Source organism: Struthio camelus, chromosome 28 (assembly GCF_040807025.1).
Source record: "Struthio camelus isolate bStrCam1 chromosome 28, bStrCam1.hap1, whole genome shotgun sequence".
NCBI lineage: Eukaryota > Metazoa > Chordata > Aves > Struthioniformes > Struthionidae > Struthio > Struthio camelus.
Window position 1 is genome coordinate 5,700,301 of NC_090969.1, and position 27,943 is coordinate 5,728,243.

At 56.4% G+C, this 27,943-nt stretch overlaps 2 long non-coding RNA genes across 2 annotated transcripts; both read left to right on the forward strand.

The window, feature by feature from the left end:
- Positions 1–21,048: 21,048 nt before the first annotated feature.
- Positions 21,049–24,065, forward strand: LOC138062612 (uncharacterized). Its single transcript, XR_011136553.1, has 3 exons — positions 21,049–21,158; positions 22,218–22,327; positions 22,925–24,065. It is a non-coding gene; the product is annotated as an uncharacterized lncRNA (long non-coding RNA).
- Positions 24,066–24,199: 134 nt separating this feature from the next.
- Positions 24,200–26,161, forward strand: LOC138062621 (uncharacterized). The gene is made up of 3 exons (XR_011136557.1): positions 24,200–24,929; positions 25,401–25,538; positions 26,035–26,161. It is a non-coding gene; the product is annotated as an uncharacterized lncRNA (long non-coding RNA).
- The last annotated feature ends 1,782 nt before the right edge of the window (positions 26,162–27,943 follow it).

Genomic DNA, 27,943 nt, shown 5'->3' on the forward strand with positions numbered 1-27,943 from the left:
GTGGTGGGAAGCGTGGTCTTCTGACTGTGCGCAGACCCCTGTTCCGCCTGTCAAAGAATATCGCGGAGGTCCAGGGCCTCTCCGATGATAACGCCTATGCTCCTGGTAAGAAGACAGGCTGAAACTTTGGCTTCCCCTTGGGGCATCTTTGGGGTGTGCATAAGTGCTGTTCAGCAGTGACTGTTAGAAATCTGGAATTCCTTCACCAGGCCCTGAGAACAGCTTCAGATTGTTTTTTGACTACTCCGGACATCCTAATGCACAGTACAATTACACTCGCTCTCTGCATGACTTGCTTTCACAGCTGGCTACATGCCACATGTATTGGGGCTGCTGCTTCTCATCAGATTTAGTTAACACCGTTGGTTCGTGTTTGTGCCACGCTGGAGCTTGTAAAGGCAAATGCTGGCATCCATTCTCCTGCTCCTTAGAATTAGGTCACAGGCAGCTGTAGAGAGCCCTGAAGCAGAGATGGGAACAGTAGTGTGTATGCAAAGCCATGAGAGGGCAGCTGCTCTGTGATTGCTGGTCAGTGGTAGCAGCACTGCCGCTGTAGTGCACATTGGGGATGCCTGTGGGGCAGCAGGAGCCCTCTGACCCCAAAAGCAGGGATGTTTGCTGTGCACTGCTGAGGGTGCTGCGGGTGACTGGAAGGATCTAAAGAGGAGCGAGGCAGTGCTTGGGTTTTCCTTCTTCCTTGAATCCCTGTGACATGGCACAGCCAAATCTCTCCCAACCTGGAAGGCACTGAGTGCGGGCACAAGTGCCGTGGTGGCACCCACTCCCCCATCATGGGAAGTGGCCTCCTTTCTCCTCTCCTTCTTCTGCCATCGTGTCTCTTGTTCGTAGGAGATGGCTAGGGCCCTTTCTTTCTCCCTGTGTAGGGAAGGAAGCATTGCTGTGCTCTTGGCACATCCGGTTGCAGAGTGCTTTGACCTTCTCCTCGGGAGGCATGGCATCAGCTTCCCACGTGAGCTTTACCAGCAGGGTTAAAGACGACAGCTCTGTAGCAGTGTCTTGCGGGAAGACCTCAAAGCTGCCAATGCTCCGTTGTAGCCTGCTGAACTGCTTTGTTAGGCACTGTGTTCTTGCTGTGTTGCTTCCTAGGTCATAAGCAAGCCGAGCCCCTGAAGTATGCTCGCATAGCCTCGCACATCTCTGTTCCTCGGAAAACAGTGGAGTCTTGCATAGAAGAGAGCACGTGTCTTTTCTCTCGCTGCCTCAAGAGCGGGAAGAATGTTGCCTTTGTGTGGAAGGACATTGGCCTGCTTGTCATTCAAGGAAAAGACGTGAAAATGAGGTTTTACAGAGACTTTCTGCAAAGGCTAAATGGGACTGGGCAGCTGACAGCAGCTCTTCTCCGGGTAAGGTTTCCCTTTCTCCACTGCTGCTTCTAATCTTTTGGGAATCCTAGCAAAGGGCGAGTGAGTGGATTTCGGTTGGCCTGCCATGACCTTTCTGGGCGCGTGGTTAGTCGTGGCCTCGAGTAATACCAGCTCCCTGCACTGCTCTTCTCTGGCATTCAGAGGACTTGGTGACATAGAAGACCTTGGGGATTTCTGTCCTGGGTCAAAGCAAAGCTCCCTCCTGCCCAGGATCCCATTCCAGTGTGGTGAGGGACAAATTCAAAGAAAAGGGCAGGTCTGTGGTGTGTTTTCCCCTTAGATTTGTCTCCTCCCAGAAAGCCATGGTTTCGTGCTGCAGCCGAGCCGTGCCCTGCTTCCCAGCTCTGTCTCTTCCTTCTGTCTTAGTCCGTGGTGTCTTTTGAGGCTGTTCTCTGGGCCAAGGCTGTTCTCCAGCCTTTGTTCCAGTGGGTCCCAGAGCAGGGCCCTCAGCTGCTCCTTGAACACCCACCAGAGGCTTGGCCCTCACAGTTGTCACCCGCTGTGCAAAGGGGAAGGAAGGGCTGAGTGCCTCTATTCCTCCAGGGTGCAGAGGCAGCCATTTGAATGCTAGGAGAGACTGTGGGGTTAAGGGCACGTGTGACGCCTTTGTTCTCAGCTCAGGAGGCGTCAGCTGAAGCCAGCAGGGAAACCACAGCAGCCAGGAAGCCTGGCTAGTGAAATGCCTTCCGCTGTGCTTGCCTCCGTGGCCTTCGGCATGAGGCAAGACCTGGTCCCTGGGCTGAGTCTCTGGATTGTCAGCCTTGCAAAAAGCCTGACAGTGTGCTTGCCCTTTCTCGTTTATTTCCCTCCAGTTGCTTTGCTGTAGCACTGAGAGGCTGCTGTAAGGAAGCGAGTGCTTTGTTTCAGCATTTCTGAGAGGCAGGTTCTTCTCTGAGCCATGGGAAAGTGTGCTGCCCTTGTGAGCACGGACCTCGTTTTCTTGGCATCATCTCCCCTGTGTCTCTCACCTTGCAGATGCCAGAGATGAGGGATTCAGTCCTGTCGGGCACCAAAACTGCTGCTTCTCTCACCCTTTGTGGCCGTGTCATAGTCTTTCCAGAGTGAGTATGTTTGCCTGTGAGCCCCTGGCTGCCACAGGAGATGGCAGATGGTCTGCCATGGCAGCACAGGGGAGGGAGGTGAAAATGAGCTTTCTGCCAGGGAGGATGGGGAAGCTGATGCCCCTGCAGGCACTGGAGGACTTCCTGATGTTACTCAGCTTGCTAATGGAGTCCTCCAGGATGTGGCATATTCTGCATCTTCTGCTTTGGAAAAGGGTGGACTTCACAGTGGCTCCGCAGTGCCACTGCGTCCCCATTCTTTGCCCAAGGTGCAAAGGAAGCGGGCTGCCCTCCCTTCACACTGCTGTGTTTTTCCTGTGTCCAGGTACAAGCTTGAGAGGGTAGTTAGAAAACCCCGCGTGAAGCCTGCGGCACCTGTGAAGCCCACATGGGAAGAGGAGAGGAGAAAAGCTGACTCCAGGGGCAAGCAAGGTAGTGGAAGAGCTGATTCGTGGCAGGGCTTTGTGCCTTCTCCTCCTCCTGTGCTCCTTGGTAGGGCATAGGAGCCCAGGTGGCAGTGCCCAGGTGGCCTCAGGTAGCATGAGGCACTAGAGGTGACACTGCTTCCGCAATATGGGCAATCTCCGGAGGGAACAAGACCTTGGGGCAGCCCAGCACCCCTACCTGCAGTGGCTACCTCCGAGTTAAACTTGCCCCCATTTCCATGGGGGTCCTGAGAACAGCTGGCCCATCTCAGGGAACCAATGTGTTTTCATCTGATGGGAAAAGTCACCCCGAGTAGATGGTAACAAGTCTAGGAGCCTGTGCCAAGGCTTCCTTTCATTTTCAAAGCAAGGAGTAACCTTTCTTTCTTCATTTCTCATCATCATCCCCAAAACAACGCCTTTGGGTTGACTCTGTCAACAGAGGACTTGTAGGCACTATGAGACGAGTGGGCAGATGCAAAGTTCTGTTCCCTCGTGTGCAATGATTACCTCTCAAGGGACTCTGGTCACTGGCACATCCCAGCAAGTCCCCTTTTGCATCATGTGACTGGGACAGAGCATGAGAAAATGAATAGCCCAAGAAATGCTGTGGCACAGTACAAGCGGAAAGTTGGACAGGCGGCAGTGCCCAGAAGGGCCTAAGACCCCCCCAGAAAACAAAGCTTCAAAGGAATCAGCTTGAGGCCTCACAGTTTTACCACAGGCTTGCTTGAGCAGATTTGCATCTCATTCCTGCTCAGAAGGAGTCCACAGTGCTGTCCTGAAGTGTTTTCTTGTCTCCTGCTTGCAGGAAATCTCCCTGCCAACCACCTGCTCTTCAGAGAGCAGCCTCCTCCACCCAGAATGCCTGCTCTCCACGTGGACAAAGGAAAGGGAGACACAGGCAAGGGCAAAGCTCCTCCTGGCAGGTGAGGCACTTGGAGAAAGGGCTGAGGGTGACCCTGTACTCTTGTTGTTTGAGTGAGACAGTGTCTCCTTTGGAGACAGTGTTGATGGTAACTCTGAAGGCCTTTGACCACACGCCACAATGACCTCTGCTCCCTTGCTGGATGGCCAGCACACAGCAAGTTCTTGGGAGACCCCCGGGTTCGCTTCATGGTTCTCCTGACTCTGCCTCCAGAGTACAGGCTTTTTGGCAAGTCAGTGCAAACGTAGCTTCTGGGAGACCAGGACCCTTTTCTCATGCCCTCTAGAGGTAAGTAAGCAGCAGCCTTTCTTTCTTGGTGACAAGAAGGTTGGGGATGCACAGCCATTTTCCAAGGATGACGGAAAGACTGAATGCTCTTGGAATGGCTTTCAGACAGAGCAGGTGTTTGTCTGAGCTCTGTGCCACTCTCTGGGCTCTTTGCAATGGCCACTGAGTACTAAGTCAGAAAGGATTAAACAGGGAGGAGCTCTTTCTTTGAATGGAAAGGACATTGCTTTGCAAGGCAAAGTGAAGTTGCAGTTCTCCTGCCAGCCAGGATACAGAGCAGGAGGGTCTGCTAATGATTTGGTTCCCTTTAAGCCTTTTCATTCATCTGAAGAGCTGTCTTGTGCCTGGCACGAGAGAGTGCCAGGGATGGGTAAATGGCAGGCGTGCTTTCCTCCCCGGATCACTTGCTCCATTCTTGACACTGAGTCCCCAGTGAAAAAACATTTCCCATCCCCAACCACAGAGTATTTTGGACCACCGAGCAGTGATAAACATAACTGCCAGGAAGGGGCCTGGATGTGGGCGTCCGGAGCATTTCTGTGGGCATGTTGTGCAGCCCGGGGTGTTTCAGCCAGGGGTGATCTCTGTCTCTGTGGCACAGAGAACACATGTATTGGAACGCACGTCATTCCCCTGCACAACTGTCTTGTGCTGCAGAGGCAGGTGGCCAGCTCGTGAGTGCGGGCTGGGGAGCAAACTGCCCCTGTGCTCACACCACCTCCCCGTGATGTGTGTTTTCAGCGTGCTGCCAGCCATCCGAGGGAGCTCCTCAAGGAAGGTGGAGAAAGGCAGGAGGAAGCAAAGTGCTGAAGCCAGACTCCCAGAATCATCGGGAAAGCAAAAGGAAAAGAAAGCAAAGGCGGCACTGAAGGCAGAGAGAGAAATGGAAGAGCCAGAGAGAAGCCAGGTACCGGAAGCCTTTGTAAACCTTCAGGCAGAAAAAGCCTTTCCTCTACTCCAGGGAAGCTGAACCCGGAAGATAGCTCAGGAACCTGTCACAGGTGCCTGGTGATGCATCTGTAAGAGGCCAAGGAGCCCCAGGAATGGGCTCCGTGGTCCAAGAGAAGTGCCAGTGGTATGAAAGGCCCATTGCTGGGCTGTTGGGTGTTGGGGAAGCAGCAGGCGAGGCCATGAGCACTGATGCTGATGGTACAACCAGGGGTCACTCTTGATGTGCAGAACGCCACAGCAGGGCTGCATTCATAGTTCCTGCTCAGCCTACAGCAGTTTCCTCCCCTCCTTAGCTGGGCCATGAGAGATGTGTGACTGAGCTAGAAAGCTTGTCTGGCATCACTGTGGAGCCTTGGTGAGGCTGGGCCGTGCCCTGAGGGCTGTGTGGAGTTGGTTGTCCAGCTTCTGGCTGTCCAGCTACGGCTGGAGCGTCCCTGCCTGAGCAAGGGCTTTCTCCTGCCTTGGGGTACCTGCGGCCCCACCAGGGGGGCTCCTGCAGGTGCCGGCTGCTCTAGTGTGGCATGTTCAGAGCATCCAAGTGAGGGGAGACCCAGCATACAAAGCCTGCTCTGATGCCAATGCAGGTTCGGCGGATGTCGCAAACACTGACAAACCTGCGGCCTGACCTCCGCCTACCCGAGAGGGCTGGTGATCGTCCTGCAGAGAGAAAGCCCACCATTAAGGAAGTGTACATCTACCACCTGGGGCCAGAAGAAGAGATGACAGTGTTCCTCTACTTCTCCCACATAGATGAGGAGGAGAAGAAAAAGCAGCAGCCATCGGAAGAGATGGGATATGACGTGAGTGTGTGTGATTCTGAGGGTGAAGGCTGAGCTCAGTAGGGCTTGTGAGGACTGTGGGCTGTGAGCCGCTGAGCCCGGAAGGAGGGTTTCATTTTGGAGTTGTGCTCTGGCAGTGGCAATGTTCTCTGCTTGTTGCTGAGGTGAGGAGTGCGACCCTGGAGGGATAGTGGGGGCCAATGGGGAAATTGCAGTGATGCCCTGGTCATGCTCTAGCATGCCCCTGAGAGCGTGTGGAGGTCACTTCATGGGCTGTAGCGCTGCTGCGGAGCGCTCCTAGGGGAAGTTGCCTGTGGATCTGTGGGCTGGGCAGCAGCACTGCGCAGTCTCAAGGTTGTATGAGAGTCTCTGCGCATGTGCAGGATTCCTTCACTTGCTGGGTGATGGAGGAGTGGGAGGAGTATAAAGGCGAGTCATCTCCAGAGGACAAGGCCAGCGGCAGCTCTCTGCAAAGGTACGTGTACCCCAGCTGCAGCAAAGCCTTGTGGCATTTGGATGGCAGTGATCCCCCTGCAGGGTGAGGAAGCCACATTGCTGGGTGGTGGGGCTGAAGTGCCCCAGGAGCCTCGGATTTCTCTGAGCAGATGAGAAATGCCTGGGGTAGAGCCTGCTGGCAAGTGCCTCTCAGCATCCTCAACCAAGTAGCAACAACTTGTCCGGCGCTGGGGGCTCTCAGTCCAATTGGGAGTGTGTGTGTACAGGGCCTTTGAGAGACAGGAGGGCTCCGCTCCTTCCAGAGCGTGAGAGAGACTCTGTCCCTGCTCTCGCAGGATGGTTTCCAAACAAAGGCTGCAGGCGCTTCGAGCAGCAGCGAGCAGTCTCGACAAGGAGGCAGAGAAGAGTCAGGTGGAAGAGATGGGAGCAAGGAACGCTGCTGAAGAAGGGGAGTGCCTCAGGTGAATATCTCCAAAAACAAGTGTTGCTTCCCCTTGGGCAGTGCCCTTCCTTCTGCCCCCAGCAGCATGAGGGAAAGAGGGTCTTTTCCGGAGAGCTGTCACGGGACAGAGAGCAGCAGGCTTGCACGTCTGTGCCCTTGGATCGGCTCAGATAGCCCTTCCACCCACCAGGCAGTTTTTGGACACTCACAGGAGGCTTTCCATGTGGGACAGGAGTGATGGAGGACTGCAGAGACAAAGGGAGAGAGCAGGCTGCGTTGCTAGTGTTTTAGGTTGACTCAGTTCCTGGGAAAGCTCTTCTTTTGTATTACAGCCTGCTTTTATGCCTGGCACGAGAGAGTGGCAGGGATGGGTAAATGGCAAGTGTGCTTTCCTCCCCTGATCACTTGCTCCATTCTTGACACTGAGTCCCCAGTGAAAAAACATTTCCCATCCCCAACCACAGAGTATTTTGGACCACCGAGCAGTGATAAACGTAACTGCCAGGAAGGGGCGTACTGGTGTCTCTCGGAGCCTGTCCTTGCACATGACGTGGCGCCACAAGTCCTGGCTGCATCAAGAGAGAGCCTGGATGTGGGGGCATCCGGAGCATTTCTGTGGGCATGTTGTGCAGCCCGGGGTGTTTCAGCCAGGGGTGATCTCTGTCTCTGTGGCACAGAGAACACATGTATTGGAACGCACGTCATTCCCCTGCACAACTGTCTTGTGCTGCAGAGGCAGGTGGCCAGCTCGTGAGTGCGGGCTGGGGAGCAAACTGCCCCTGTGCTCACACCACCTCCCCGTGATGTGTGTTTTCAGCGTGCTGCCAGCCATCCGAGGGAGCTCCTCAAGGAAGGTGGAGAAAGGCAGGAGGAAGCCAAGTGCTGAAGCCAGACTCCCCGCTGTGAGCCCTCTCAGTAAAAGCGGGGAGAGGGCAGGACAGGTAGGTGATAGTGACTGAGGTCCTCCTTGTGCCACATGGGCTTGTAGAAAAGTGCAGTTCTATGGGCCGCGGGTATGGAAGCCTCCTTCCTAAGTGTTCATTAGACCTTGGATTGGCCTCTTCAGGGGCTTGCTTTAAAAGGCGCAGGCTAGGCTCTATTTTCTCTAGGCGTTGGTCACTACTGCCTTCTCCGGAATCACATCAAAAGCCCCTCTTTGGCCCTGTTCCTCGTGGAAGTGTACCTGCTGGGCCTTTCAGGGATGGAAGGAGGGCACCTTCTGTTTCTCTGAGTGGTTATTTAGCTCCCTGGTCAGAAGAAAGCAGGGATTTTCTGTCTGGCCAGAACTAGCTTTAGGGCCTAAGAGCGCCCAGAGAAAGGCTCAAGACAAAGGGCTGCAGAGAGAGAGAAATTACCTTCTGGCCCTGGAAAGAAACAGATGCCAGTAGTGCTCCTTGCTGTGTCTTTTCTGTGGCCCTGCAGCACGCAGCCTTTCTGTCTGTTGTGCAGGGGCAAAGAGATCTTTGGGACTCCTCAGCTAAGCCAAAAGAGAAGAAAGAAAGGGCAGGCCTGAAAGGCAAGGGAGAAAAGGAAGAGCCAGAGAGGAGCCAGGTACTTTGTAAACCTTCCGACAGAAAAAGCCTTTCCTCTGCTCCAGGGCAGCGGAGCCTTGCAGGTTCCTCAGGGAGCCAGGTTGGAGGTGCCTTGTTGCTGCCAAAGAGCGAGGCAGGGGAGTCCTGTCTTTCCTAAAATCTGAACGCCCAGGAAGATTTTCCTTTCCTGTGGGTTTGGCTGAAAAGGCAAGCAAGGCAACTGAAGACAGAGGAGCATGTTTGAAGAAGACCGCCGTATTCCCTCTGGAGCTCTTTTGCAGAAGCATCCATAAGAGGCCAAGGACGCCCAGGAATGGGCTCCGTGGTCCAAGAGAAGTGCCAGTGGTATGAAAGGCCCATTGCTGGGCTGTTGGGGGTTAGGGAAGCAGCAGGCGAGGCCATGAGCACTGATGCTGATGGTGCAACCTGAGGTCAGCAGGGGCACTCAGGGTTGTTTGGTGTGGCGTGCTGAACGCCACAGCAGGGCTGCCTTCCCAGCTCCTGCTCAGCCAACAGCAATTCCTTCCCCTCCTTTGTGACGACTGTGTGCTCTGAGCCACTGAGCCCGGTGGGAGGATTTCATTTTGGAGTTCTGCTCTAGCACTGGCAATGCCTTCCACTCATCCATGATGTGAGGAGTGAGCTCCTGGTGGGAGAGGGGGGGCCAATGGGGAACTGTAGTGATGCCCTGGTGATGCATCAGTTTCCCCTTGAGAGCATGTTGAGGTTGCTTTCTAGGTAGAAAAGAGCCCCTGTGCAAAGTTGTGGGCTGTGTTTGCTTAAGGGAGTTGAGGCTTAGTATTGCAAATATTAGCTTAAGATTGCTGACTGGATGGCTCAAGTCAAGCGGCAGAGGAGACAGTTGTGAGACAATTGTGCCCTGTAGGAAGAACGAGCCCTGCTAAACCCCCATCCCCACTCTTTGCCTGCGATGAAGGCAGGGCAGGTGTCCTGCTCTGCAAGTCACAATTCCCTTCCCTCGTTTGTGTTGCCTCGGGAGATCCCAGCTTGAGAGAGAAGTGCCCGTGGGAAGCAGCAGTGACACCTGGTCAGGCTGTGACATAGCTAGGGTATGTTGCAGTGACCCTGCCAGTTCTGTAGCTACAGTGGCAGCGTGCCTTCATGGGGTGCCTGAGGCCAGGCCAGAGCAAGGGGTCTGGTGACAGCAGAGATCCTGCAGGCACTGGCTGCTCTCTTGGTGCCTGTAGAGAGCCTCTGAGTGTGCTCGGAAGTGGGGCTAAAACCTTCCTTGACTTGTCTTGCAGGTTCAGCAGAGAAGTGAAACCCAGTCAAGGGTCCAGTCGGGCTCATCCCTAGCCCCAGCTGGGAAAGAGGAGGAGAGTGCTGGGAAGCTGCGTGAAGAAAAGCCGCCTTCTCAGGATGTCCTCCAGTACCGCCTGGCACCAGATGAGGATGTGACCATCAATGTTTTATTCTCCCGCATAGACGAGGAGCAGAAAAGAGCAGCCGAGAGGCTGGGGGCACAGCAGACGGAGTAAGTGTGTGCCAGCTCCAGGCAAAGCCTGGGAGCGTGCAGGGGTAGTGACCCACCGAGGTGTCAGAATCCCAATCCCAGAGCCACTGGTTTGAATAGGAGTTGTTGTGACTTGGGATTGACCTGGCTTAGACCTTGATCCCATGCCCCTCTCTGCAGCCCCAAGCAAATGCCCAGCACTGCCTTGGAGGTGGATGCCTCAGACATGCCTTCCCTCCAAGGGGCAGCTGTTGGGCACTCCAAATAGGATTACAATGTGGGACATGGAAGTCTTGAGCAACTGAACACAAAGGCATGTTTGTCTGCCCCTTTTCAAACCTCCCCCGGAATGCTGAATGCTGAATGCTCAAGCCAAGGAATGGGTTTCCCGCCCAGTCTTGGCCCCACCAGGCTCAGCCTCAGCCTGACCAACTGCTCCAAGGACTTTGGGTAGAGCCAGGGGCCTGTATCACAGCCCAGTGAGTATGGAAATGCCATCAGACGCACACCCACAAATATATGGCCTGAAACCGCCTGCAGTGTTTCTCTGCCTTTCTGCCTGTGCATCCCACTGAGCCTCTTCCTTTCTTGCTCCTTAGCTCTGGAGAGAAGAGCCACCTGCCGAGCCAACAGCAGAGGTACCAGTGAGTGCCAGCCATCCCGGCCCTCACAGAATTGTCTTCCTGTGCATTAAACCAGAGCTCCAAGGGGCTGTGGCTATTTCCTTGGCCTGGTGTGAACTCTGCCATTTGCAGCATGTGAATGTCCAGAGGGGCCCCAAAACAAGAGCTCAGCAGTCAGGGGTTGAGTGTCAGTGCCTGCTGCCAGGGCAGCTCTCTCCCAAGGTCATGCCATAACTATTTGTCGGCAGCTGTGGTCCCGATGGCTCAGGGACCTCCTACTCTTTGCAGGAGCCAGTCAGAGGAGTGGAGTCAGCCCCTGCCTGGCAGCACACCCCCTGGTGACAAGGGGACACTCCAGGGAGGTGGGAAGAGCTGGTGTAGCCCTCCTGAGGCAGAAGGGGGTGGAGCCAGGGCCTCCCTCTCCTGCTGCCAGGCCTGGCTGCAAGAAGGGACCTCAACTCTCGTGTGCAGGTTTGTTGCACTGAGTACTTGGCTTTTGGGGGTGTGAAGGGAATACTGTGGATCGCAAGGACTAGCAATGGAAGCTGAAGACCAGTAGGGAGTGGCCATGACAGTGCGTGGCTGCCTTGGTTGTAGCCCCCATGAAATAATGGAGTTCAAGAGCCTGAGGGGAGCAAGGAAGGAGAGCAGCAGAGTGCAGAGCGTGGGCTTGATGCGAGCAGACTTCACCCTTGTCAGGGAACTGATTGGGGTGTCCCATAGAAGCAGGCCTGAGGGGCAAAGGAGCTTAAGAAACCTGGCAGGTGTGTAAGGGCGGCACCCTCCAAGCACAAGAAGGCTGCACCTTGATAGGCAGGCAAACAAACAGAGGTATCAGGCGACTGACTTGGCTGAGCCGGGAACTCATGATGGAACTGCAGTGCAAAAAAGGGAGCAGAGAGGAGGTGGAAGCAAGGAGCAGAGGAATACAGAAATAAGCCCCGCGTGTGTAGGGATGGTGTCAAGAAGGCCAAAGCTCAGCTGGAGTTGAGGCTTGCGAGGGACGTCGAGGACAAGAGCTTCCTCTGCTAAATGTGCAGGCTGAACTGGAAAATACTGGTACCTTGCTGAATAGGGTGGCTGAATTAAGGAGAGCAAAGCAATGAGGCGGAGCTACTGTGTGCCACCTTTGCCTCAGTCTTCCCCAAAAGGTCTCTGGGCCTCTGTGCTTAGGGAAAGGGTTCAAGGAGGAGAAGAACCGGCAGCAGTGATGGAGGATGGGGTCAGGGCTCTTTGATCCAACCAGGCCAGCTCTCGGATGCCTTGGGTGACCTCCCAACAGCTGCCCTGCTGCCTGCCTGCTGCTGCCTTATCACATGGCTGAGACAGGAGTGACCTCACCGTCAAGGCACCAGCCATGTCCTCTCTCCTGTCCTCCCTCTCCTCTGCCCCAAATCTGTCACCTTGGCTGGGGCAATGTTCTGATGCCCTTGAGGACATCACAATGCCTGCCCAGCTGCCTGGTTGCTGATGACCTATGGAGTTGCTGTGATCCAGATGACCGCCGAGTTTGTCAGGGCCCTGAGGGCACTAACAGGCCTTTATGTCCCTGGCCAGCCCCACCTGGGGCCTCCTCTAGTAGCGTCCCCTAAAGCTTGCAGCCCAGCACCCCACCCAGACGGCTTTTGAATCTCTCCAAGGGGGGAGACTCCACAGCCTCTCTGGGCAACCTCTGCCAGTGCTCGGTCACCCTCACAGTCCAGAACTTTTGCCTTCTCTTCAGATGGAACTTCCTGTGTCTCAGTGTGTGCTGAACATCATGCTGAAGACTGCAAACAGACTTTGCTTTTGTGTTCCCTAGTCCCTCGGTACCAGCTCACAGCACAAATGTCTCAGTCCTCCCCACTTCCCTTACCAAACCTACTCGCTCACCAGACTGTCCCGGCCAGCCCAGCTGCAGCACCTTGCAGCCCTCCGCCCCTGCACAGAAGGGGAAGGCCTGCTCCTGCAACCCCACAAGTGGTTTCGGCCCTCTTGCCCCTCTTGCCAGCTCTTGCTGCTGCCGAACCCTGCTCTCCCGTCAGCAGCTCAGCTGCGACTGTGACCCAGGACATCCCACTCTGTCTCTAGTCTCAGCCTGTCTCCAGCCAACAAATCAGGCCAAGGCTCGAGCACAGCCTGGACTGAGAGCACTGTCCTCTCCCCCGAGGTTGCGCTCAGGGTGGATGAAGGACTGACCTTACCATGGCGGGGGGGTCTCTGGCAGAGCTGTCTGAGCATCAGGCAGATGTCTGAATAGCTCTCATGTCGCCACCCAGGTGCTGGAGCAGGGGGCTCAGCCAGCCTCTTTCACTGCCCCATGCCACTGCACCCTCCCTTCTCCCCGTTCAGTAACGAGATGTACGGACACGCCCACCCAGCGCTGACACACACTCTTCCCTCTTCTGTCCTTCCCATCAGGGAAGGAGATGGCACAACTCAGCTCAGCTCAGTGGCAACAGGACACGCGCGCATCCCCCATGCTGGTCTCCAGCTTCTGTCGCCATCCCACATGCTCCAGAAAGGACATCCCACAGCGACATACATGTCCCAGCCACCAGCAGATCTGCTGTGCCAGAGCTCACTCCCCAGAGATGTGCCTCCAGGGAAGTTGGGCTTTTGTTGTGACTGACTCGGAGAGGAAGCTGCTGCCAGCTTTGAGAAGGAGCTTGAAAAGGCTTGCCTGTAGGGACAGGAACTGCAGGACTCTCACTGCCCCAACACACTCCTTCCAGGTGGGTCTTGAGCCAGAAACAGGAGTGTCTTTGAGGAGGATGGGGTTGGAGGCAGAATAGATTAGCACTGAATCCTCTTGGCCACCTCACCACCATCTTGCTGTTGTCAGTTTGTAGTTTCAACTTTTGACAAAACAAATTGAACTACGGCACGTTCCTCTTGACTTTTGGTTTTGTTTTGGAACATCAGGGCTGACCAGCAGGGAGAAGGCTGAACGACATGTCCTGTGCTCTTGTAGGTCGTGCTGAGCATTCCTGAAGAGCCTATATCCCATTATTGCAGGGTTCCGGTGCTGTGAGCTATCCCATCACATGCCATTTTTCAAGACAAGCAGCCAGCCTCCACAATTTTATACACAATCCCAAGGAGAGCGCAAAGCACACAATGATCACACAGAACAGAATCCCTACAGCATGCAGCAAACAATCATACAAGCCAGAAGTGGTGGGAGACCACCCAAACAAAGTTTCCCACCATTTATGCTCCGCGTCTCTTTTTGGTTCTTTCAAGTATCGCTTGACTCTGTTGTGTATCATGCTCTGCAGTCATTCTTTGACCTTCTGGAGTAATGTCCGCAACGGCTCATGGTGTAATCATTCCTTCACTGACCTGAGATGCATTCCAGTAGGTACTGGTGATAATTCTTGAATCCATGAACAATCCCCCTGGAGTAACCTGGTGAGTTGTTACGGGGCTTGTAAAATTGTAGCCACATCCCTTCATCATTGTACAGTTACACATGCACAAATTTAAACTATTATTGTGATACAACATTGCACCATCAATTACAACAGTGCTGCCCTGACTGCGCAAACATAGACAACCCTTTCCAGGAGAGACCAAAGTTGCCTTCTCATTTGCACTTTGGGTCTGCACCCCAACATGACAAACACTGTGTTCCGTGGCTAAACAAATGTCTTGAGTTTGTAGGCCATTACCTTCACGTACAAATCCTAATTGACCCCAACCCATCCAGGTGGCTAAATCTATAGTGTTCCACTTATCACGAATGTGCTGTGCCCATCCCCTGTGTTCCAAAGGACGTAATGTAACATCCCCATGGACCTGGCCTAGAGGCACACTAGGAGAGATTGTAGAGACCTGTGCTTCTTGAATAGTGAGAACGAGAGCAGTTATCACTTTTTGCTCCTTATTGAATGGGAAAATTAAGCATTTGCCACCAAGCTGGATATTTCCCTTCAAATACAGTACTCTTTTCCCATATCAAGTTTCAGATTTCTGCAGGAAGCATACCATTCTCTCCTTCCCTTGTGAGGGATGCAGCTACTGTTTGTAGCCAAAGTTGGGCTTGAATGCAACTAAGGGCATGTATTCCTTCACATACCCCTAAAGGGTCTACTATTAATCGGTGGTCTTGCTCATTCATCTCCTCCCACCGAGGAAACACGTCTGATATTAGCCATTGTCTTTTCCCTAATGCCGTCACAGAGGACCGCAACGGATGTTGCAACTTATACAAATCTGCTGTGGATGCACCCAATTTATCTGCTATAGTCCCAGAACTATGGTTCGGCATTTCCCAACAATGATTCCTGCAGCAGCCACCGCACGCATACATCCAGGAGTCCCCAGAAGGACAGCATACAACTGTACTGAAGAATACGTGACTGGTCTGGGTTGAGGACCTAGCATTTGAGCCAGCACTCCACTGGCAAGCCCTTGTTGTTCATGAATGTACAGCTGGGAAGGTTTTTTATAATGGGGGAGCCCTAAAGCCAGGGATTCACCAAATGCCTCCTTAATTTTGTTAAATGCCAAATCTCTCTGGCTGTCCACTTTATAGCTTCTACTGCTTCCTCTTCAGCTGCTTCCACTAATGGGTTAACTAAGTCCCCAAGCCAGCAATCCATGGCCTACAGAAGCCTACTGCCCCTAAAAAACCCCTAATCTGCTTTTTCATCAGAGGTCGAGGTAAATCTTCAATTGCTTTCATGTGTTCAGGATCAATAGATCTTTTTCCTTCCGTTAGAATGAATCCTAAATATTTTCCTCTTTCTTGACAGAACTGGCGCGTAGGTGGGGATGCACGATGTCCCTTTTCAGCTAAGGCTGTACACAAAATTATTGCATGTGAGGTACAAGCAGTTTTTGTTCTCCTAGCAAGCAATAAATCGTCTACATCCTGTATTAGCATGGAATCCGAGTGTCGGGGGCGATGTGTACCAGAAGACGACTGGGAGCAGCAGCAAAGTATTTTCTCAGTGCCACAAGCCCTGGGAAAGTGCACCGAAGACTTGAGGCAGTGCCAAGACGGACGGGGGCACCTGAGCTGGGCAAGGACGGCAGAGAGAGAAGAGACTCTCGATGCAGAGCGCCGCTTGTAGCAATGCAGCAAAATAACAAGTAACTTTAATCTGGAAACACAACGGTATTCTCACATGATAAGGTGTATGTTCTCACCCATTAAGGTATATAAGAGAGGATGGACTATAAAATAAACAATCTTGCTTCACTACACACAAGGTTCGTGTCTTCAATCCCCACATCAGAGCATAAAACAACGGTACGTAAGCCTTTCTGCAGCAACCGAGCAAAACTAGTTGGTGAGCCAGTGGATCCTTGTGCAAGTCGCGTCCAGGTCGGTTGTTGTCCTTTCCAGGGAAATGCAAACAAAAGTTGACTCTCTTCTCCTGCAGGTATACTAAAGAAAGCGGAACTTAAATCTATTACTGTAAACCCCTTAGCCCATACAGGAATTGGAGTTAAAACTGACAACATAGTGATTAATAGCACGTACAGCCTGTACAAATCGATACTCAGGATCTCCCTCACTGTCCAGGCGATGTTTACGTGTACTGGTAAAATGGGTGTATTAAAAGGAGAAATGCAGGGCTTCAAAATCCCCTGTTCTAAATAGGTATCCCTCTGTTTTGGAATATTTTACTCTACCTCATGCAGGACAGCATATTGTTTTACAGCTGGAGGGGGACCTTTTATCTGTATAATTCAAAAGAGACAAAGTAGCCCCTGCAGCCACTAGAAAGGTTACTTGCTTTCCAGCAACTTTCCTGGTTATGCAGCCCTGACTAGCCAAAGGGATTGCATCCAAAAACATACATACACATTTAATACAATTGTACTCCTCCTCAACGAGTCATTGATCAGTTCGGCCGACATCTTGATTTTCTCCCGAAGGAGGATTCACCCCCGACTGTGGCTGAATTCGTGCACAGCTTGGGCACTCACGCTGCAGATGTCCTCACTTCCCACAATAATAACACTCCCGAGAACCTAACCCAGGTGCAGAAGTTAACGGAATTCCCCTTCCTCCCTTCATGACTCCTCATCCTGCTGCCATCCCACCCATCCACCATCCAGAAAAAGAGCCACAACCTTGTTCAATCACAACTTCATGGGCAGAGAGGAACCTCCTGAGGTTCAACAAAGGCAAGTGCGGGGTCCTGCACCTAGGGAGGAAGAACTCCATGCACCAGGACAGGCTGGGGGTTGACCTGCTGGAAAGAGAGTACAAGAGAGACATGGCCCTACTGGAGAGAGTCCAGCGGAGGGCTACAAAGAGGTTGAGGGGCCACCTGGAGCATCTCTCCTGTGAAGAAAGGCTGAGAGAGCTGGGCCTGTAGAGCCTGGAGAAGAGAAGACTGAGAGGGGATCTCATCAGTGTGTTCAAGTCTCTGAAGGGAGGGTGTCGAGGGGATGGGGCCAGACTCTTCTTAGTGGTGCCCAGCGACAGGACAAGAGGCAACGGGCACAAACTGAACCACAGGCAGTTCCATCTGCACAGGAGGAAAAACTTCTGGACTGAGCACTGGCACAGCTTGCCCAGAGAGGCAGTGGAGTCTCCTTCCCTGGAGATTTTCAAAAGCCGTCTGGACGTGATCCTGGGCAATGGGCTCTAGAGGACCCTGCTTGAGCAGGGGGGTTGCACTGGATGATCTCCCGAGGTCCATTCCAACCTCAACCGTCCTGTGATTCTGTGGTTCTCCAGGACTTTGACAGGGTTTTCAAAGGAATTCGTGCAGCTACTGACACAAACCCCTCATCTAGGGGACTTCCTCTTGTAGTAATGGCCCCACCCGAGGTTTCTGAGGGGCAGAGTCTCACGTACATAAAGCAGCAAAATTAATTATTTCTTTGAATGGCAGTACAGCAAAACAACAGCTCCAGCTGGCTGCCTCCACAGAGAGACCCTGGACAAAGACATTCTGGGGTAATTCGACCCTTTACAGTCTTATTTCCCTGCCTGCCACTGAAGGTCTCCTCCAGTCGTCTTTACTGAGTCGGTGGTCACTCCCCTTCTGATTGGTGGCTCTCTCCTCCTGACAGCTCCTGGCCTACATCCCACGCTGGTTGCCATGTCCTTGTCTTGCATAGTCCCTTATTGCCTCCAAGGTCAACCACAACCCACGTGCATCCCTTCTTGTCTCCTGCATCCTATTTTATATCCTCATTAGCTGGGTTTGCAGCCTTAGTAGCTGGGCTTAACTGGTTTTGCAGTGACATTGCCAGCAATGTTTCTCGAGTTCATAGAGGTCGGCCTTGAGGCCCGCAGCCTTCATCTACTTTAGGCACTGAGACTAAGCTGAAGCTCAGTCAGATACAATGTCCTTCTCTAACACTTCCCAATGAGCCAAGAAGGTTGCCTGTCCTTATTTAGCCAACTTCAGACTTCCCACCAATGCAATCCCCACTTTGAAGTACTCGAAGAGAGAAGAGTCACTCTTGCATTGCTGTTCTTTCTCTCATCCATTCCATCTTTCTCCTCCCCCATTGCATTGAGCTCGACACGGTAGGTGGAAAGGCCACTGGACTCCATGGGAAGAACTCCACCTTTGCAGTTCTTTGTTCTTACAAATGTCATCCATTATCAGATTGCATTTCTGTGGGAAAGGGCAAAGGAGCAAGCCACCGCTTCAAACCAGCAGTGCTTGCTGCACCAGCTGCAGCTCACCTGCGCAGCACATTCCCTCTACTGCTCATCGTTTCTGCTCCTGGAAGGATGGATTTCCAGCCTTCAGGGGTTTGCAGGAGTCCAGAGGATGCCTTAAAACAAAGGCCAGCCTGTGGCTCCCTTTGTGCTGAGATTCATCCAGCTTTCTTGGCAACACCTGTGGTCAGTCACAGCCAGGCTTCTGCCCTCCACCTTCTTCCATTGTGCGGATGTATTGCTTGGCCACAACACAATAAGCAGAGAGAGTTCCACTTCTTGGGATAGGTGCTAGCATGCCACACTAGAAAGCACATCGGTGCCTTTGTCAACATCAACACCTACAGGTGTGAAAAGAGCCTGCTAGGCTGAAATAGACTCACATATGAAGGTCAAAGAACACAGACTCAAGGGTTTGGAAAAGAAAGAGTGCTTTTTCTCCTAAAAAAGAAAAAAACCCTCAGTTTTCATGCAGTCATCCCAGAGAAATTGCTCCTTGAGTTCACACGAGGTTAGCTGTCTGGCTTTCGTGAAACACAGGGAAAAGGTTTTAGGTTTTACAACAATTTCTTTTAGGCAACGGGCAGGCATCATTCTCCAGCTCCAACTGTGCCAGCTGAACGGGCCAACATCCTCCTACTTGTAGGAGTGGAGGGCGTAATTTCTACGCTGTATGACGTGCTCCAGCCTGAACCAGTGCAGGCTGCTCACCAGCTCTTTGACCGACGTCCCTGTGGTTTTCCGCCCACTTGGGAGCCCTGCCATGGCCCCGGGTGCCAGCAGAACGGGCAAGGCCAATAATCTGTGCCGTGCAGAGAAGGGGCCAGGTGCCGGGCGGGATGACGCTGCGCGGAGGCGGTGGGGCTGCGGGCAGAGCGAGCGGCTCTCTGCAGCCTCCTTTTCTCCACAGAGCCGAGCTGCAGCTTCTGCTTGGCGCCAGCAGCTGCCGCGGGCGGCCGGCTGGAGAGCCCGCCCCCTGCCCGGCCAATCGGGGAGCGAGGGGAGGCAGCGAGCGAATGGGTGCCCGGGAGGGGCGGGGTGAGCCCTGAGCGACACGCAGGCCGCCCAATGGCCGCCCGGCGGGCTGTCCCTGCGCCACGGCCGCGCCCCAGCAGCCTGCTGCGCTGCCTGTCCCGCCGCGGGGGGCCCGGCTGGCGCCCCGTCCCTGCCATGGCCCCGCCCCTCCGCCCCCGGCCCCGGCCCAGGAGTTTGGTGCTGCCCTGGCCCAAAATGGCGAGGCAGGAAATTCCCCCTGAGCGCAGGAAATGGTCCTGCTGGCCTTCCCTGTCCCCTCTCGCACCCCCCACGTCTCTCTTCCCCGTCTGTCAGCAAGAGGCGCAGAAGCTGAAGTTTCTAGCGTCCATCGGCAGCCTCTGCGGAGGCAGCAGCGCCAAGACCTTGTCCTGGGCCTGGAGGTGTTCTGCTGCCGACACGAGCTGGCCGAGCAAATCGAGGTGAGGGGAGAGGCAGCGGGTGTGAGGACAGGGGCGAGGCCAGCTGGGCCCTGGGTCTGCTGGTGCTGGGTGGTGGCAGTTGCCGCGCTGAATGCGGGTTGTGCTCTGCAGGTGCTGCTGGAAGAGGAGCCCTTGGAGCGCCTGGGCACAGCCGTGCGTCAGCAAGCCAGGCTTGCTATCACGGCAATGAGGTACCTAGCAGAGCCCCTGGTTTGGCCAGGACCTGCGCACAGCATGTGCCTGATGGCACCGTCCCTGGCCGGGAGGTGTGCACCATGGTGGGAGGAGGCTGGCGGTGCCGTCTGCTGCACTTCTGCTCTCCCCTGGCCCAGGCTTGTCAGCAGGGCAGAGGGCCCCAGGTAATCCAGGCACCGCTCCCAGCACCAGTGTCCAAGAGGCATTGCTGTCTCTCTCTCTTTCTCTTTGCAGTGCAGTGGAGCCGGTTGGGGAGGGCAAAAAGAGCAGCCTCCTCCATGCCTGCTTCAAGAGTGTCTTCTTGCTTCCTCCAAGAGAAGACATGGAGACCGTGGACATGTCCCTCTACTCCAAGGTAGGCGCTGGGTGAGCTACAGGGAGCCCGCCAGCCCCTCTGGGCTTGCCCCTGGCTCCGCTGTGCTGAGAGGCAACTGCCAGATAGATCCAAGGCTGGGCAGGATCTCAGACTTGTTTTCCCACCCTCCTGCCTTCATGCCCTTCCAGTGCCCAGGGGCTGGTCCGTGCACAGCAGGTCTCCTGCCCTGAGGCCTCTGCTTGGCCCGTGCAGGGCAGCGGGTGTCGTCCCTGGGCAGCAGGGGTCCAACTGAGTCTGCTGTGGGTCAGAGGCAGTGGGGAAGGAATGCCACAACCCCCTGTCCTCCTTGCCATGGACCCTCGATGCCATGGATAGCATGTTGGAGGTGCTGGTGCTCAAGTCGGCCACTTCCAGCCTCCTGGAGCTGCAGAAGATCTTGCAGGTGTGGCATTTGCAAAGAGTGGGCTGCATTGGGCCTGTTCCTCAGCAGAGGGAAGTGACACCCTCGAGTGGACATTCCCCACCCGAGTGCCATGTACAGGCAGCACGCTGCAGGCTCTTTCCTCCATGAACACTCCTGGGCCACCTCTGCCCCCAAAGCTCTCCTTGCACCAGAGCAGTGCGAGGACTGTCACCCTACTTCTCTAGGCACCGCACAGATGGCAGCTGGTGCTGCTGCCCCCCTGCCTCCCCGTGCCTTGTGCTTTCCTTGCCAGATCGGAATGGGGCAGAGACCCACTGGGAGCTGCGTGTCCTGCAAGGGGAGTCGAGCCTGGAAGCTTGGTTCTTCTGCCATGCCAAGAGGTCGGAGGCCAGGCAGCCCACTGCAGACCCCTAGGGAAGGTGTGGCCTGAAAGCCCTGCCATCCTGAAGAGGGCACCCGGGGCCATGTGCAGGCACAGGAGCAGAGGCTGGGAGGGGGTTTAGGTGTGGCTGGCTGCCTGAGGGCAAGGTGGGCCTTGCAGGCTGGGGCCTGTAGGGGCAGGAAGGCCATTCCAGGCTTGGCTGTAGCTCCGAGGAAGCCTTGGTGCACTGTATCACTGCAGGCAGGCGCTTAGCAGAGCTGCTTCTGCTGGAGTGGACGTCAGCTCCCCGGGCAGAGCAGTAGCCTTTCTCCTTGCAGATGCTGCTGCCCTTCAGCAAGACGGAGAGAGCAGCTGTGCGTGAGAGGGCCGTGGGGAGGATTGGGAGGCTGAGCAAGTTGCTGGCCAACTCTTCCTCGCTGGAGGTAAGGAGCCAAGCACCGTGCAGCCCCCACTTTGCCCCTTTGCAGCAGCCCAGAGCACCGTGCAGCTCAGGGGTCCCTCGGAGGGAAGCGTGGGCACAGGTTAAGGCAGTGAGCAAGGCTCTGCCCTGAAGCAAAGCTCTTTGGCGCTCTCTCCATGGGCTTTTCTCTGCAGTCCCTTTGTCGCAGGAGCCAGCTGTGCCCCCAGCCCTGTGCAGGGGAGCAGTGCGCACGGAGCATGATGTGAGCCGCAGCCTGGCAGTGCTGCCTGTGCTGGGCTGCTGCTTTGGCAGGCAAGGCCTGCAGGGCCGTCGAGAGCTTTGGCTCCCCTGGGATCCATGCCTGGGCAGAGTCTTGGCTTCAGGGCTTTGGTGGTGACTGCCTCCCGTCAGCCCTTCTACCTGTCCCACCCGCCTTCCGCCGATGTGGCACCCCTTTGGAGGAGTGGATGAGAGCCCTGCCTGCTATGGGAAGGCACTGCTGTCCCATGCCAATGCTGGGACAGCTGGTGGGCTGCCTCATCCTTTGCTGTGCGTACGAGGACGCGGAGACCAAGTGTGGGGCCTTGGATGCTCTCCATTGCCTCTTCAGATTCATTGTGCAGCGAAGACGTAAGAGAAGCAGTGCTGGGCTGTGTGCTTCTGCACGCGGCCATGCTGGCAAGGCCGGGGAAGGCATCGCACTGCCTTGGCCCCTCTGCTCAGTGAGGCAAAGGAGCAGGAGGCACGGCTGATGTAGGAGCAGGGGAGCAGGCTGTTAGTACCTGTCCTGGATACCACTGGCCTGGAAAATGCTCAGCAGCCCCTGCTCAGAGGCTACGGCTTGTGTCGGGCTTCCCACTGGAAAGTCCAATCAAATCCGTGGGGCTTTTAGTACCCTTTGAAGCAACTGCCCTTCTCTGCCCTGGAATAGGCCCCGACCCTCCCTGGGAATCTTGCTCCCCATACATTCCTGGCATGCCCTTTGTCTCTGCCAGGCTGGTTGCTCTCTGACGCCATGAGTCTGCCACCTGCAGCTCTCCATGACTCCTCCTGACCACTGTGTCTTTCTGCTGCTGTTCAGGCCGGGCGATGTTGCAGGATGATCCAGAGTATGTGGAGCCCCAGAAGGAGAGGGAAGCCGACAATGAGCTCTGCCTTTTGTGGACGAGCAACATCAGCGTGATCGTGAGGGTGAGGAGCACTTCCCTTGCTGGGACTGTTGGCCATGGGGTCCTGAGGAGACGTGGATGAGCAAAGGGATGCCTAATGAGTGGGGCTGAGGGGGCCTTGGGGTTGGTACGGAGGTGGTGGTGGAGAAGGAAGCAGCTCTGAGTGGCACCTAGAGTACTGGTTGCTGCCTGGTAGCAGCCCCGCTCTCACTGCTGTGCCTCCCACTGTCGCTGAGCGGGGACTAGCCAGAGGCTTGGCTCCAAGAGTCCCAGCAGCAGCTGCAGCCTGCTGGCCACCAGCAAGCTAGGGTTGCCTGCAGAGCCAGTGCACTGTGAGCCTGCTCCCAAGCATCCTGCCTTGCCCTGGTGGCCCTCTGGCCACATGCCCCATGGTGCTGCTACCCAGCACAGCACCTGCTCCTGGCTCTCCTGGGCCATGGTGCAAGGGGCTTCAGCTTGGTCACGTCGTGCCTGCCTGGGCAGGACCCTCTTGGGGCTCTCAGCGAGGAGGGGGTGGGCAGGGGCAGGGCTGGCACACAGCTGGGGACCTCCAGGGCTGGCCCAGGCTACGGTGCTGCGGCCAAGGAGGCACCACTGACAGAGCGCTCTTGGCCTGCAGCACTGCCGTGAGCATGTGGAAGGTGCTGATGGATAAGCCGATGCTTGCGCTGGACATGCTGCGGGAGCTGCTGAGCTTGCTGGAGGAGTGGCCACTGCACAAGCAGTCCAGCTCCAACAGGGACAACAACTGCATCCTTCCGCTGGCCATGAGTCAGGGGACGAGGCCTCCCGTGCCCCCAGGCTGGTGCCTGCCTCTCTAGGCCCCCTCTCGCCCTCTCCCCTGCCGGAGTGTCCCCAAGCAGGGACCTCTCCTGGGCCCATGGATACAACATGCCCAGTGCCAGGCCTCCGACTGCGCCAGCGCACAGGGCTGCCAAGTGCTGCCTGGCCTCTCTGCACACAAACAGCCAGGCTGGCCATGCCCAGGAAATGTCCATCCTGCATACCCTGTCCCTGCATCCGCCGACCTCGCTCAGCAGGCTGGAAAGCCAGGGTAAGGTTCGGGGCAAGGTGAGGGGCAGGAGTAGGGCTCCTGCAAAACCTGGGCAGGCAGCACGGCCTGGGACAGGGAGCCTGGCAGAGCGTGCACGCTACACGAAGCCTGCCGAGGTGATGGTCATGCTGAGGCAGGAAGGCTCACTGTGTACAACCAGGAGCTGAGGCCAAAGAGCCTGCGGGTGCTGGCCCTGGTCAGGCAGCCAGGCTGAGGCCTCCATCTGCATTTCCCATGCTCCAAGGCTGTGCCCGAGCCTCCCACCTCGAGGGCTGTGGAAGCATGCCAGGGGCTGCTCGGGAGTGCGAGGTGTGTCTGGGTGTTTTCTGCAGGCAACGAGGGCACTGTGTGAGATCGTCCGGGAGCCCGTCTGCCCAGAGGCGGTGAAGGCGTTTTTCCCCCAGCTCTTCCTGGCGCTGCTCTTGCAGATGGTCTTCACAGCAGAGTTCAGCCACCAGGAAGCAAATATGTTTTTGAGGGAATGCCAAGGGGATGAGTCCCGTCCCACCAGCCACGTCAGGTGCTCGATCCCGGTGGCCCTGTCTCTGCGCTGCACCTGGAGGCAGGGCCAGGCTGCCAGTATGACCTGGGCTTTGCTGTGCATGCAGGTGCGCCGTGCAGGCCATGAAAAGTCTGCTGCGCTGTGCTCACTATGAGACCATAGCCGTGGCTGTTGAGAGGAAGGGTGGCTGGGACCTATTTCTGCATGCGGACACCTCCCAGAAGGGAGTGGTGGTGCTGGCCAGGTAGAGCCCTTTCCGGCCTGCTGTGGCCCAGCACCTCTTCCCTGGATGTGGGGTGTGCCACCCCTTGTGCTTCTTGTTGGGGGAGGGGGAGCGCCAGTTCTCCAAGAAAGGGGCTGCAGCCTCAGCCCTTGTGGCAAGGGCTCGCCCAGCAGAAGGGCCCTGGGAGCTGCCATGCTGCCCAGCTTGGAGAGCTGCTGGGGGAGCAGGTGGTGTTAGGAGCTGTGGGAGAGGGTCGCGTGCAGGAGTGGTCCCCTCCCAAAGGCCTGGAGTGCCGTCCTGTGGGGCCTGGGCTCACATGACCGAGAGCACTGGGGACGGTGTGCCTGCAGTGCCCCCGAGGGCAGAGCCCCAGGAAAGGTGCAAGAGGCACAGGAGAACATGGGGAGGGCCCAGGGGCACAGGAATCCAAAGCGGGCAGGAGCGGGGATGTGTGGGCAGGCCATGCCGCCTGGGCAGGAAGGCTGTTTCTCCGGTCTCCCACCAAAAGGAACGTAATGATGACTGACGCTGGCTTTCTAATGGCAAGGTGTGGTAGGGCAAGAGCAGTGCTCCATGATGAAATGCCGCTGGCTGCAGGAGCTGCGTGCCAAGCACTGCCTTGGCCTGCCTTGCCCTGTGCTGGAGGGACATGGCTCGAGAGGGCAGAGAGATGCCAGAGGAGGTTTGCCTGCTCACCTGAGGCCCAGCACTGCCTTCTTGCCTCTGACAGAGCGATGAGGGGGGCTCCCAGTCACCTGCGTTGCTGGATCTTCCACCAGCTGGCAAGGCTTCTGAGGAGGGAGGACCAGTTTCATCAGCTGCCCGTCATGGCTTTCTTTGTCGAGGTGGGCCTCATGGCAAGCGGTGCCTCTCTGGAGGGGCCTCTAAATGCTGTAGCTCGCTTGTGCACATGCGTGTGGGGTGATGCTGGTGAATGGAGCTGGGGCAATGCATACGCTCCCTTTAGTAGCCCCAGCCTTGGCTCGTTTCTGCTGGGCGACCACTCGTAAGCACTTGTATTTTGTGCCTCCTTTGTGGCAGTTCTCTGTGTGTTCAATTGCTCCTCCAAGGGATGAGAACAAGAGGCTGCAGAGGGTTCAGGGGACGGGAGGAGGAGGCGAGCGGTGTGTGCAGCGTGCCATGAGGTGCAGGGCTGGGAGCAGGGCCCAGGGGTGTCTGCACAATGCCTGCTGTGTTTGGGCTGAGCTTTGTGAGGGCCTGGTGCCCTTGCCCTGGATGGTGGGTGGGATGGAGAGCTGCATGCTGCAGGCAGTCCTGCCGGCTCTGCCAGTCTTTCAGTGCTGAGTGCATTTCAGCTGCTGGAATGCCCTGACCTTGCTGACATGGATGAGGAGGTCCTGCCACTCGTCCAGAGTTATGTGCAGAGTGAGAGCCTGGAGATGTGCAGACTGGCGTTCAGAGGCCTCGTGACTCTGTTGAAGAGACCCAAGATGGTGAGGAGGGGGGCAGGCGGGTGAAGCCGTGCTGGCAGCCTGGGGCTTGACAGGAGACACTGGGTCAGAGAGTGGCTTGGACTTTGCTGGCAATCCGGAGGTGCGGTAGCTGCTCCCAAGTCTCCGCTGCCCCATTCATCTGCCCCAAGTGTCATGCCAGGCCCTTGGCCGTGCTGCACAAGGAGAAAGGCACCAATGCCCACTGGGAAGATCCAGGAGAGGGACAATGAGCTGGAGCACAGGGCCGGGCAAACGCAGCCAGGTGCTCCTGGGCCTTGAGGCAGCAGCTTTTGTCCTTACAGAGGCCAGTGCCTGCTGAGGGCCCCCTTGGAGATCTGTGCCCTGCACTGCAGCCTCTGTGCCCAAGGCCTGTGTGTGTGCAGAGCCCTGGCCCTGGCCACTGAGCCCTGATGGGAAAAGAGCACACAGAGCACTTTTGGGTGGGGGGGGGGGTCTGTCCTTGCTTCCCACAAAGAAAGTTGTGTGTTTCCCACAGAAAAGGAAAATGCAGAGCCTGCTCCCAGACAGCATGGAGTGGCTGCAGCATGCTTGCAGGGAAGTGTGTGTGGGAAGCCTGATGCTGCTGAGAAACATCCTCAGCTACCTGGAACAGAAGGGCTCCAACCTGATTGTTCTGCAGCTGGCCGAGAAGCTTCTGCCACGCTTTGATGACGTAAGGCTGGTGGGAGAGCCGGGGCTCTGCTGGTGTGTCCGGGGGTCCGTATGCGTGGTCTGGGTGCTGTGTGCCCCTCTGCATATGTGCCTGTTGGCGCGTCCCCGCACAGGCCCTGCTGTGTGTCAGGAAACCTTTTGCCCTGTGGTTCTCAGCCCATGGCCTGTGCTGGCCTTGGTGTCCTGGGCTGTGGGAGTAGAGCAAACCAGCCCCCTGTCTGCTCTCAGCCGTGGCCTGGGGCAGTGATGAGCAGAGAAGCAGGAGCAGGCTAGAGAGTGAGGGAGAGGCTGTGCCCCGGGGCTGTCCCTTTCTGTCCTTTTCTGTGCGGGGGCCCTGATGGAGCCCTCGGGAAATCCAAGAAGCTCCCTCCAGAGGGAGAGGGAGACAGAGCCCAGGGAAGCTTGTCGTGCTGCTGCCGCCGACAACCCTCATTGTCCAGGCTGCCTCAGCAGAGGCTTGTCCTCAGCTCCGACCTCTGGCCGGGCTGGGGGACAGTTGTGCCCAGAGAGGACGAGGCCTTACAACGGCAAACGCTCTTGTCGGGCCCCGTTCCTGGAGTCGTTGCTGAGGCCTCCCCTGCTCTCCTCCCTGCCCGCAGGAAGACAGCAGAGTGCGAGAGCTCTCCATGCTCCTCTTCAAAGACCTGCTGGAGATTGTGGTGGGGAAGAACAAACGGAACCTGAAGCAGCATGCACAGAGGAGCCTGGTGCCGCTCTTCCTCCACGTGAGTGACAAGGTGCAGAGAGTGGCCCAGGTAGGGAGCAGTGTTTTGGGGAAGCAATGCTGACATGCCGTGGGTGGAGGTGAGCAGCAAGGCAAGGGCTGCTGCCAAGTGTGCCTTGGAACGCATGGCAGCATGAGGTGCAGCTTCCTGTGTGCCGAAGGACAAGGCAGAGCTGCCTCTGCCTTCAGGGAGGGCCAGACCTAGTGGCACGCTGCGTCTTGCCATTTGGGGCTGGGAAAGGCTGGGAGCCTTGCCAAGACGAGGGGGACCCAGGGTGTCCTGCTGTGGCTGCGGTGGCATCTCTTGGTCTCTGTTGCTCTGCAGGCCTCTCAGGAAGCCCTGGTCAGTGCTGCACAGTTCCTGAAGTGGGAGGAGCTCAAGCAGCTGGCCAGAAGAGCGGAGACGTGGAAGATCGGGGAGTACGTGGTAAGGACGTGGCCAAAGCCCCCAGGGCCCCGGCGGGACGAGGCCTGCCACCATGGCCAGTGTGCAGGGTGCACAACTGTGCCCCTCACGCACTGCTGCAGCCCAGAGCCCCCGCTGTGCTGGGCTGTGCTGCAGGGCCCTCTGCTCTAAGTGCCCGCTGGGGTGCTGAAGGGGCCCCTGGCCTGGCTGGGCCTTGGCAGAAGCATGGCGGGGATCTCAGCACCCACAGGCCCCGCTCTGCCCTCTGCTCCCTCTGAACCTGGCTACCAGCCAGCTTCTAGCTGGGAGGCGTGAACAGGAAGGAAGAGGAGGCCGGAGCAGGGAGGAGGGACAGGCCTGGCCTTCTGGGGAGGCTCGGTGCCAACCCCCTGTCCTTGTGCTGTCTGCAGCTGCTGAGGGACAGGAGCAGAGCAGAGCAACACCTGTGCCTGAGCCTGCCATACCTGGAGAACCCGGACACATCCTTGCGGGAGGCAGCTGTGAGGTTCATTGGTGAGCCACAAGCCCAGGGCCATGCCTGCCCACCCAGACGGGCACACAGGAGGGTCTTCAGTCCCTCCCACCGTCCCTGGGTCCTGCACC